This window comes from Serinus canaria, chromosome 4, assembly GCF_022539315.1.
Source record: "Serinus canaria isolate serCan28SL12 chromosome 4, serCan2020, whole genome shotgun sequence".
In the NCBI taxonomy this organism is placed as follows: Eukaryota; Metazoa; Chordata; class Aves; order Passeriformes; family Fringillidae; genus Serinus; species Serinus canaria.
In genome coordinates, this window is record NC_066317.1 from 61,996,059 (window position 1) to 62,008,683 (window position 12,625).

Here is a 12,625-nt window from a genome sequence, read left to right on the forward strand (position 1 = left end):
ATTACTTATCTACATACAAGCTCCTTGAGTACCAAATTTAAGAAACCACTGCTGTTTCCTCAAATATTCTGCTAGATACTCAACCGAAGGATGTAATTCCCACAGGACCCTTCCAAACCCAAAATAGAACAGATTTCAAGATACAAGAAGAGATCCAGTTGGCCTTACTTTTTGGGGTTTAGTTTTTTGGGGATTTTTTTAACAAAGGGACATCAGGTTTTTATGTCTCCAAGGCGCAGTTGTTGAGTATTCAGTGTAGAACGATTTTTGCAAATTGTTTTAATATAGCAATTACCCAGCTTCATTAATGATACTTTTCCTATAATTTGAGACAAAAAAAAACCCACCTTGGCTTTAAGAAATAATGAAACTTCACACTTAACCTTTAAATGGCAATCATAACATAAGAAGTGCTTTGCAAACATTTAACCAAACTTAACTCTTACACTGCTGTAAGAAAGCCCCATCAGCTGGCATTCTATCTCATATCTTAAATGTTGTTTGACCCTTTCCTGATGGGGCTAAACCTGGGAATCAAAGGTCACTGTGCATTCAACTATCTCTAATTAGGTCTAGTACTTTTGGAGAATAATCATTAAATATTTCAAGATATAGTTCTCAAAAAAAATTAAAAATAGAACTAACAAATGCCCAACAGTAAATAAAAACCTATCTAGGAGCATGAATACATACATGTTCTAATTTGTCTTATAGTGAATATTTCTGTTTTCAGCTGTCTGGAGAGTAGCCTAATGTGACCCCTGGGTACGCTCTGAATCTGTGCTGTTATCCTGTTTACCATAAAGCCCAGTAGTATCTGGCACCTAAAATTGTGCTGCTAGCTTGCAAGAGAAAAGGAAACAATTAAAGAGTATGAAATTATAAATAATCTCCTTTTAAAAATATAATAAAAAACAGTTGTTACTAAAAAAACTTGAGATTTGATATTGTAATGTTGAAGTGGCTGATAAGAAAAACAGGTTTTCTACAGCTAATCTATACAGCTCTCTAATCTATAAAAAAATATCCTGAATGCCATTATAAAAAACACACAATGAAACTGTAGTTAGGCTGCTCTTGGGAAGAGGCAAACCCCAAAGTTGTCTTACATCACAACTCTGCATTTGCTAAGAGAGGTTTTCCTTTGAACTCTGTTCACAAGTCAATTTACCCATTTTCTTTCCTACACATCAAGCATTTATTGCAGATGATAACCACTGATAATGAAACGTCATTCAAAAACCTGACAATTAAAAAAACAAAACAGCAGACTGCTAACGTGTTACTTTCCTCTAATAATGATGTTCCAGAGGTATGAAGACATTCAGCTATTAATATATTTGTGAAATTTTGTAGGTGTAAAGTTAGGAACTAATTCAACATTAAAGGTTTTTGCTATTAATGTGTCTATACACTAAAAAACCCAAAACAAAAAATACCAACCATAGAAAAACTGTATTCGTTCACTAGATCACCTCTTCCTTCCCTCAGTACCAGAATATTACTGTGCAATTTTTGTGCTAATTACACCTAGGACAAATAACATCTCATTAAATTTATCTAGGAAACTTTAAGACAAAGGACAAATATACCTCTTCTGCAAGAACCCTCAGCATCCAAGTATGTTTTACTGTAATAATGGCATGACAGGCAAACAGAAAAATTATGAAAATAATGTTTTCCCTAAGCAGAGATTAGTTGATTGTCAAACTGTTAACAGACTAGTTCAAAACTAAATTATCAAGTTATCTAATTGCTAACTTTTCCCCTACTTTCTTTGCAGACTTAAAAGCTGGAGCTGAAGAGATATGGCACAGAAGTGGCACAAACTTCCACAATTCCAGAGTAACCATGGCTGAATATTCTTTTCCTGTAATAAAATATAAAACATGTAGCAAATCCAGTGAAACAAAAACACCAATTCACTTGCAGTGAGATAAAGCTTTGTAGCTTTATAACTACAAAACATTTCACAGAACATTTCAGGCAAAACACTAATACGTAAACATTAAGAGTTGTTCAAGTATGTGAAATAACATAATTTGTCCATACACATCAGCTTTGACACAGAACTGCAAAACAAAACACTCAAGACTTCTCCCAGCCTACATTCTGGTCTACCATTTGAATCAATTCTTTGTGGGGTATAAAGCACCAAAAATACCAGTTAGAGTTGAACTGTCCTGTATCCCACAAACACTGTATTTCTGTATGGAATGCTGTTATACATCTACGCTAGCTTTTCATGTCATTTTCAAACCCTCTGCTCCAAAGAAAATAACATGTATTTGCTTACTTTCAAGGGAGAAAGGTGGTTTGTTTCCTGCTTCTGCTCTTGTTATCTCATAGCAACAAAGAGAACAGAAACAGGAGGCACACTCCTGCTGCAGCCCATGTTAAACTGTAACTGAGCAGTTACAGAGGGCAGCCAGGGAGCCCCTGAATATTAGAAGTACATGACTGACCACCACTACCTCCCAAAAAGCCTCTGGAAATGAGCTGGTACTCAGCACTACAGGATCCCTGTTAATGTGCAGAGACACTGTCTGGCTTTATTCTGTCTGGCTTTATTTTGTTTTCCATAGTGGGACTGTAAGAGAATAAAGTATGCAAAGTGGAAGTGCACAGAGGAGAGAGACTGTTCCCTCATCCCTCACACAGGTCTTGAAGTAATGCAAAAGACTCTTCAGCATGGGTGCCAGTTGTTGAGGCAGAACTGATGCCAAGTCCCTACAAAGCTCAAATGAAGCTGTCACATTTGAATTCCACTAACTATTCAAATGTGGTACATGTTTATAGACAAGTTACACAAGAAATGTAACAGCACAACCTGTAGAAGACAGCTACCAGTTGTTTGAGAACTTGGGCAGGACAATGTTTTAATAAAAAAAATCTCATCAGCATTTCACAATTGACAAGACAAACCATTATGTTTCCTTTAGGCGCACCTAGTGTGATCATTCAAAAAATACTGACTGTAGTTAGTAACAGCAGGCTAAAAAGTAGTTGTTAATAAAAACTCTTCTCCCACTGCAGACAGTTTACGAAGTGTAAGGAATACAAACAGGACAGTTGCTGTTTTGTCTGACAAGACTCGTGAGTAAGGACACCGTTTCCTAAAGCTCTTGTACAGACAGTCATGCGACTACAATTCAGATTAATTTATCTGCTGTATTTAAGAAGGTGGAAAGGTTTTGTTCGCAGTAAGGCATTTTTCCCCGCTGCTTTTCTTGGAAATTCGTTCCAGAACTGCCGGGACGCCGCGCTACGGGGCGGCACTAGGGGCGGCAGCAGCGACACCCAGGCGGGACGGGCTCGGGGACAGCCGGGAGGGCTCGGGGGATCTGCGGGGCAGCGGGGGGGCCCGGCGGGCTCGCTGTAGCCCTGCACACCCGCTCGCACAGCCCCTCCGCCGCTGCCCCGCTCCCGGGAGGCTCCCGGCGCTGCCCTCGGCGGGTGCGGGGCCGTCCCGCGGGCACCGGGGGCGACCCCGGGGGGCAGCGGGTCCGTGGCCAGAGCAGCGCCTCGCGGGATTACCCATTACCTGCCCGGCTCCCGGGACAGCCGCTTCCCGAGGGGTGGAGCTGCGGGGAGGGGAGAAGCGGCACCTGAGCCCGCAGGGACGATTTGAAAAATCCAGCGGTAAAAGACGGGAGGGCACGGAGCGCCCGCAGCCCCCCCGCGGGCGGACCCGCCGCCCCCTCCGGGCTGCGCGCCGGGGGTCGCGGGCAGCGCCTCAGCCCGAGGGGCGCCACAGGGGCGGCCGGGGCTCCCGGCTGCCCCCTGCCTCCCCTCGGCCCCCGCCGCCGCGCTCCCCTCCCCCCTCGTCCCCCCTCCCGCCGTCCATCTGCCGTCCCCGCTCCTCTCGCCGCATCCCAGCGGGGTCCCGGGCCGGGTGCTCGGCGGCGAGGGGGATGGGAGAGACGAGCGGGCTGCGGCGGGCGCTGCCCCGCTCGGACCCACTCACCTCTGTCTCCCGGGACTCCGGCTACTCCGCCGAGGCAGCGGCTGCCCCGGTCACCGGGGAGACGGCGCCGGGCTCGGCTGCACGGCGCTGCGACGACTGGCTGCCCGGCGCTGTCAGTCACCGCGCTCGCCCGGCGGGGTGGCGGTCGGGTTCCCGGACAGAGAAAGGGGAGAGACAATACCCCGCGCCGGAGGACTACAGCTCCCGGCGTGCCCTGCGAGCGGCCCGCTCGCTCTAGCCGTGGGGAGCCGGCCCCGCGGGGCATGACGGGCTGCGTAGTTCGCTGGTCTCTCCGAGCAGCCTCGCCTCGCCCTGGGCTCCGGCGGGGCTGGCAGTGCGCAGGCGCGGGCTGGCGGCGGCCGTTCGAACGGGGCCGGGAGCGGGAGCCGGGCTCGGGCTCGCACCCGCATCGCGAGCGCGGCGGGCCCGGGACACGGAGCTCAGCCCGGGCCCCGGACTGTGCGAGGGGAGGGACCGACAACCCGCGGCTCGGAGCGCAGGTGGGGCAGGGAGGCGCTGGGAGCCGCCTCAGACAGGTGTGCCGCGCCTTTGAAGGCCGGGAATAAAGCGATTCAGCGGAGGGTGAAGGCACGGGCGGGAGGGAGCGGCGGGCACTGCCTGCACCGGGGAGCCTGAGGCGGGACGGGGGCCCTGGGGGTAATTAACACCGAAAGGGCAAAGGGGTGTGCCAAGGGGGAGCTTCACCGCCCGGTGGAGCTTCACCGCCCGGTGGAGCTGGGCACAGGCAGCAAGTGCTCAAAATACACCGGGTCAGCTCTTCACGTCAAAAGGGCAACACTGGTAGCCCGTATTTTAGATAGGAGAAATAGGAAGAGGGGAAAAAAGTTAACATCAGTTAAGAAATTCGTAAGGAATATGAGAGTCAGAGAAAGGGAAGAATTAACCAAATTTCTTTGACTTTCCTACAGAACCTGAAAGGATTTGTGATCTTAGCAGAAGAATGTCATCTTTAGTTGTTAACATGTACTTGTAGCAATCCTTTGTATGTGGGGTATTTAATTTTATTTTCCCATGCACAGGAAACCTGACACTGAACCTACCAGGCACAAGTTGAAGGAGAATTCTTACCTTTTTCTGCAGTTTTGCTGGGTTTTTCCCCCAGTCTCCAGAGCGGGATATATATCCCACAACTCACTGTTGCTGTTGTCTCTGTGAGATAAAATCTAAATTGTAATACTGTGGCTTAATGGTTTAACTTCAGTCATTTGTATAATTCTTATCCAGTCTAGGAAATTGTTTCTTAATAATTCCATCCTAAGCTGAAATGCTTACAGGATACCAGAGTCTTCAGGAAAAACAAAAAGACAGGGCAAAGGAAAAAGCTCTTTGGAAAAAGAGAGGATCCTGCTCCTCTACTATGGTCTTCACCTTCTCTTTCTGCTGTTTTTTTTCTTTGTCAGTCCATCTGAAGGAGCTTTCTACCAATCAGAGACATTTCATATTGACCTAGATCCCAGTTTTGTTATCTCTCTCATCCAGTTTTACAGGAAAAGCTTCTGAAAAGAAAAAACAATCAAATAAAATAAGCTTTATGTCTTTTTCTTGTCCTCACAGAACATAGCATGGCAGATCAGTGTACCAGATTTCCAAACTTATTCAGATGTACTGGGTCTCATAAAAGTAATTATTAAGTCCTTAGGAAGGCTAAAAATTCAAAACTCAAGGAAGAAAGTTGAGTGGTTAATTTTAAACCTCACAGTTGATTCTTTCAGGTGAGGCACAGTAATTTTTAAAAATGCTCCAGTGATTTAAGTTTGCCCAAAGAAGTTATAATTATTTATCCTTTTGTCAGGAAGATGTCACAGGTAGAGAATTGTGTTCCACAAATCCAAGGTATTGGTTTGAGTTGCCATCCTTTAACAGCCCAATTATTTCCAGCTGCCCCTGGAGGTTGTCAAGACTTTGTATGTTTTGCCCCTGCTTCTGTTGTGTTACCCCAACAGCTCTAGGACTGGCTTGCACTACCTTCTTGCCTATAGAATGGAAAATTGATCAATGTATTTCAGTCTGACCTTGTAAACAGCGGAAGAAACTGAAGAAAATCTCTTGAAGAGTGACAAAGTGGAATTGTAAGTATCCCACAGAGGTAACTGCAGGTCTCCCACTGCATCTTTATGGAGTTGATACACAGGAATTATGTTTTATTTTGCTTCAAAGAGGAGGGATGCTAAAACGTGTCATCAGAATCTGCTAATTATAAACTAATTACTCCATGGCAGTGTCAGATAACCCCTGCCAGATATACTGAACCTGTTGTATTTGTGATAATCAACAGGATTGCTTGCACTTTGTAATAGCACAGGAGCATGTAATTAGTTTGGCTTCACAGAAGGCTATTTTGTATGACAGCAGAATTCCCTATTTAAGTGATACTCAGGAAAGAAGAAGTGAGAACTGAGGGCTGATATGCCCACAGGTGTGCTCACACACTCTACTTGCAGTCAGAAAAATCCAACTCATCCAGAATGAATTTGGTACATTGCTTCAGTGCTTTTAGAAATGGTGATTAAGACTTCATGTTATAATCTGGAACAAGGTGATTAATGGCCCCTCAAAAATCCACACAAGGTCTCAGCTGTAACTTGCTGTTTTCACCACTGTTGGAGACACTAAAGGAAGAAAGAGTGTGAAACAAAGTGATAAGGATTTGTGGCTTTGGGGCTGGAAAAGCTTTGGCTTATGAGGCTAAGTAGCTTAGTGTTGGGCATACAGACATCTCAATCACACCAAGGGTGGCTGTCACCAAACAGCTCGTCAGGCTTCATCTGGAGAGGTTTACAATGCATCCTGTAATGGAGTGTGATCACTGCTGTCACAGACACCAGATGAGAAGTCAGAAAATAAACATAGTCCAGCATCTGACACAAAGTCTGTGGTTTTAATTACCTTAGTTAAAGGAATGGAAGTGTGGGTTGTTCCAAAAAGGTTTTTAGACATACAGAAAAATCCTCACATAAATATCACTTTTATCATTTAATATTTTCAACCTGTTTAAAATAATAAATTTGTACATGATTGTCACTGTCAAATGCTTGTTCAGTTTACAAATGTGATTCCAACTTTCCTGGTTTGATTTTGTTCTGAACAGCAGGGAAGGCTATGGGTCATATACAGTGCAGTTAGCTTGTGTTGGCCAGTTAGTACATAGCTGGGAGCAAAGTCATTGAAGAACTTATTTTTTAAACTCCAAAAGCAAAGATCGTGTTTTGTACATTGAGGACTGAATAAACACACAGCCATCAGGATCTACCTTGGTTTACTAGTTCGTCTAATATTTAGAAATACTTTTCCCTTTATTCTGATCATAGTTTTCTACCTGGTATGAGACACTCCTGGCAGTGGGAAATAGAAGAAAATATTTTTGTATAAACGCATTTTGGTTTGGATGATGGTGTTTCCCATCCATACATTCTGATGTACAAAAACCCTTACAAGGAGCTGTGAAGTAGTAGAAATAGAGAGATGGATACTGATCCTGTTGAATCTTGACTGGCCAATAGAGGACACATCCTCCCAACTCCTGCTTAGGGTTAAAGAGATTGATCCTTGTAATTGTGTCCTTACCTACTGTGATAGTTAGATAAATAGATTTTGTGTTCTTTTGTGCATTTAAATATATGAAAAGTTCTTTTGTGCATTTTAATATATGAATGATGCCTCTTGAGAAATGGAAGGTTCAAATGGTAAACTGTCTGGAACATTTTTTTGTGTGTGAAAACAGGCACAGCCAGGCCCTGGTCCTGACTGTGCCTTTGGAAAGCACCACAATATAAATATAATTTTTCAATATCCTAAGAAAATTCCTCTACAATCAAATGTACTGTATTTATTTTCCCAAATTCACTAACAGAGTTCAAATGAAACATTTTGCTTTAGTCAAAACCTGAAAACACAAAGTAGTGCCCACTGATGCCAGTTTTTCTTTCCTTAAGTATAGTTACACTCTGTTAAAGGTGATGTCATGTAAAATCTTCAGTGCTGATGAACAACCCTAATTTATAGAACCAAAACAGCTGCTAATAAAATATCTACTTCAAGGACACAAGCATACTTAATACACTTCTGTCAAGAACTGGAAAACCAAGAATTGAGTTTGGTCTTACTTGTTATCAGTGAAAGCACAGAAACTTCTACCCACTATTTCTTGTGGGCAAAGAGTTTATACCCAAAATTCCTCAGTTCCTGATAAATGCCTTGCTGAGTCTAAACTAGTGTAAATTTTTTATTTCATATTGTCTGATGGACACCTTCTAATATTGTTAAAACACACACACCAAAATGAAAAAAAATTCAGGTGTATTTCTTTCCCTTTTTTTTCTCTAAAGGGATTGTTGGTTTTGTTTATTTGCTCTTTAAGCCTTGAAGCTTCAATTTTCTAATTCAAAATTGCCTGGCTAATGATCCTGGGCTTTGTGGCTCCATTAAAGCTGTGTCTCTTGTCCCATTGAGCTCATGTAAGCTGAGTGTCTTCAGTTCCATTGGGCTTAAAAATGTGTATCATCCAGCAGCTAAATTCACATGTTCTGAAGAACTACCATGTATTTTTGGTTCTGTAAGGGAAAGGGATATCTCGGGGAGTTATTCCTCATGGCTCCAAGTACCATGCAAAAGAAGTCATTATTGTCTTATTCTGCAATACTCACAGAGCAAGCAAGCTCCATCCTTGCATCTAAACAGCAAGCCAAATTGGGAGCATGCATGATATCCTCCAGTGTTCTGCTCCTGTCTTCTTCTTTCTTCCTCTTTGAAGCCATTTCCAGTGTGACTCACAGGTTCATGCGCCATACCAGGGTGGCACATCAGGGCTCTGCTTGCTGAGGTATCACTAAGCATTCCTAATGATGAGGGACAAATGCCAGTCCAAAAATGCCCCTCATATCCCTAAGCCACAGGAAAAACATGCTGAGAGTTCTCCATATTGACATATGACTACAAGAAAAGAAATTGACAGAAAATAAGAGCCAGAGGCAACATGAGTAATAGAGAAATCAACTTTCCTATTTAACATAATTCCTCTGATAAAAGACCCTGACTACAGGACAAGCTATGTAGCATGAAGTGAGGAGGAGGGATCCTCTACTCTCAGCAGTTAACCCAAGAATCATTTTACCTTGCTCTAGTCAGTATGTGGCAAAGTCAAGTCCAAGCATTTTTCCATTTCCTCATCCAAGCTTTTTAGCTCCAGACTTTGGAGAGGATAAAGTCCTTTTGGGCCAAGTTCAGTCTGTCTTTATGATACCTGCCAGAGACACAGCTGATTAAAAAGGGCATACTATACATTGGAGAACTTTATTCTTAAGCAGACTTTCCTTCTGTAAGATTATCTGTATGTGTTCATTCATGCCATGAACTCCATGCAACATCCCACAGGCATTGTGGTTTGCTTGCTGGAGGGTACCAGGTTATCTCCTTCTGAAGTTCAGCTGACAAGGCATGGCACGACTGCAGTGACATTTAGGTCCACCTTGGCAAAGGTAGTTTTGGTACAAACAGCAGCCATTCCTAACAACACAGAATGACAGGATTCTGCCCTGGCTCTCAAATCTGCTTCAGCTCAGACTAACTTCATCTTCCCCCACCTCATAACTAGATTCTGAATGCCTTTTAAATGAAATTAGAAGATACTTGCTCATTCCAGCAAAAAACCATCATGATTATTAGCATAACTTCAGCAATTAAAACTCATATAAAATACACTAAGATATACTTACATAGAAGAGGATAATTTTTTTGTGCTCCACCAAGACTTTGGTTTCATCTAAGAATAGAAGGTCTAAATGACCTTCTGAAATGAACATTCATTTGTTAAGAGTCATTTTGGCCTTGACAGCACGTGTGGAATTCTTCTGGGTACCCTCACCATCGCTTCTTAAGTTCCTCTCAGAACTAGGTTAAGGTCTTGCCTCCTATTGAAATTTCAGTTCCATGGTAAAAATTGAACGTTGATGGATTATTTATTTCAACCTGTGGCAGCCTACTTCCTTTTTCACCTTCTTTACTTTACAACATCTGTGGTGACTTGCATGAACTAGGTGACCCAGGCAGTTCCTGGTGAAGTCCTGGTGATTATGGCTGGTCTTTCATAAGCATTTTCACATTCTTTCCTTGTCAACTGGCATCCCCCAAGTTATTGCCTAGCATAACATCCTAATTTCATCTGAAATAGAAAATTAGCCTATGCATTTTTTCATAAGATACATTTTTCTTAATAGTGGACTTAAACCACATACTTTACACATGAAAAGTATTTCCTTTTCATTTGGAGTGGGTGAGACAAGATCAGAAGAATTTGCAGTGTCTCCAGCTAAGAGATTCAGAGGCACAGCTGTAGCTGGTTCCTGGTGTCTCAGCACAGGGCTGTCAGCTGAAGGTACCCTTCAGCAAGCAAACCACAATGCCTGTGGGATGTTGCATGGAGTTCATGGCATGAATGAACACATACAGATAATCTTACAGAAGGAAAGTCTGCTTAAGAATAAAGTTCTCCAATGTATAGTATGCCCTTTTTAACCAGCTTCCTGAAATAAGGCCATGGATTGTTCTCAGGAGAATGCACAAACCAAATCACAAGAACTTCTTGGCAGCAAGGAGACACAAAACAAGTGCATCATTTCTGATATAGTCTGTATTAGACCATTTCAACTATGGTGAAATTCAGTCTCATTTTTTACTGAATGTTAACCAGTGTGAATGAGCTCTAAATATGCTTAAATCATTGAATAGATGAGCTGTAGATTTAAACCCTATGTGGACAGTTAGTTTTGTTAAAGATTTAACACTGGTATATTTCATTTAGTGAAGTTCTAAGTTAAATGAAAAGGAAAGATAGAAAATCTTATTCATGTAAGTTTAAAGAAGGCATAGGCATTATAGTTAACATAAGTTCATGTGGGCAAGGTTTTATGCATTCATAAAAGAGATTGCATTTGAGCTGATTATATTGAATTAAAGATAAATTATAGTTAAACCTCTAGAGAGAAGAATGAGGATACTGGAGAGTTTTTATAGTAATTTTAATTAATTTTTAAAATATGTTTACTTTGCAGTTAGAAGAAAATTGATATTCCTATAGCTTCCCTCAGTGAAACAAGCCCTCCTCAAGCTGTGATAAGTGCTTCTCAACATTTCAGTCTGTTGTAAATTTTATACCTTTAAATGGTATGCACCAATTCATTTTTTTCCTTGCAATGCATAGCAATCCAGAGCTTACCCTAAGGTAACAGCTTGCAGTCAAGAAATTTAGCTCTGAGCTCAGTTGGGACAGATTCCCTGGGAGTGTTGCATGAAAGATGAAGGAACTTGTGAGGGCTGTCAGTTTTTCAAGGACACTCTCCTGGAAGCACAAAACCAGTTCATGCTCTCTAAGGGTAAGGAAAGTACGTGGAATAAAAGACTCCCTTGGCTTAAATGTGAGCTTTTGGGTCTGCTCAAAACCAAAAGAGAAGCATACCAGAGATAGAAAACCCATGGAGAGCTACAGGGACATTGGCAGGGTGAGCAGATGCAGTTAGAAAAGCAAAAGCTCAGCTCAATTGAAATTGGCCAGAGGTCAAAAATGAACAACAAACAGAAGAAAATATTGGCCCACTGTTCATCAGCAGAGGTGAACTGGTCACCCATAGTGCTGAAAAGGCAGAGATTCCCAACACATTCTTCACCTCTGTCTTCACCTTGGGACGCAGGATCAAAAATCCAGGTTTATAGAAACACCAGCAGACACTGTCAGTGAGAGAAGAGCTTGTCTGTGTACTATCACAGGAACCTGACCCCTACAAATTGATGGGTCCTGATGTTACACATCCAAGGGTTTTAACAGCTGCTTGAGGATGCTCTCCATAATCTTGGAGAAGATGTGGATATCTGGGGATGTCCCAGAAGACTGGAGGAGTGCTAATGTCAGCCCATCTACAAGAAGGGCTTAAGGGAGGATCCAGGAAATTACAGGCCTGTCTGTTTTACTCCATTCCCTGGGAAAGTTGGGGAACAAATTCTCCTGCGGGCTCTCACAAGTCAAATGGAGCACGTGATTGGGAAAAGCCAGCAGGGATTCACCAAAGGCAAGTCATGCTTGACAAACCTGATCACCTGACAACACAATGCCCTGCTCAGCTGATGTGGGGTGAGCAATGGACATTGTCTCCAAGGCTTTCAATATGTTTTCCCAGAGACTCCTCCTGAAGTACTGGATGCATTAGGAACTGGACTGGTCCATGCAGTGGATGGGGAACTGGCTAGCCAGACACAGCCAGAGGATGGTGGTAAATAACTCCTTTTCAAACTGGCAGCCTGTGACAAGTGGGGTCCTCCAGATCGATATTATCTGTTTAATATCTTCGTAAGTGATCTGGATGGAATCAAGTGTATCCTGATGAAGTTTGCTGATAATGCCAAGCAGAGAGGGAAAGTGGACACTTTGGGAGGGAGAGCCACCCTGAAGGAAGACCTGGATAGGCAGGAAGAGTGGGCTGCCAAGAACTTTATGAAGTTCACAGAATCATGAGGTTGGAAGAGACCTTAAAGATCCTCAAGACCAACCCAGCCCTAACACCTCAACTAAACCATGGCATTGAGTGCCACATCCAGTTATCCAGTCTTTTTTTAAACACATCCAGGGATGGTGACTCCACCACCTCCCCA

General features: G+C 43.1%; 1 protein-coding gene across 3 annotated transcripts in view; it reads right to left on the minus strand.

The window, feature by feature from the left end:
* The window catches only part of RGS12 (regulator of G protein signaling 12), an 85,666-nt gene extending 81,579 nt beyond the window's left edge, over positions 1-4,087 (minus strand). For all 3 annotated transcript variants that reach the window (XM_030238867.2, XM_030238866.2, XM_030238868.2), the window contains exon 1: positions 3,968-4,087. The gene's annotated coding sequence lies outside the window, so the exon portion shown is untranslated. The remainder of the gene's footprint in view (positions 1-3,967) is intronic.
* Between the last annotated feature and the right edge of the window lie 8,538 nt (positions 4,088-12,625).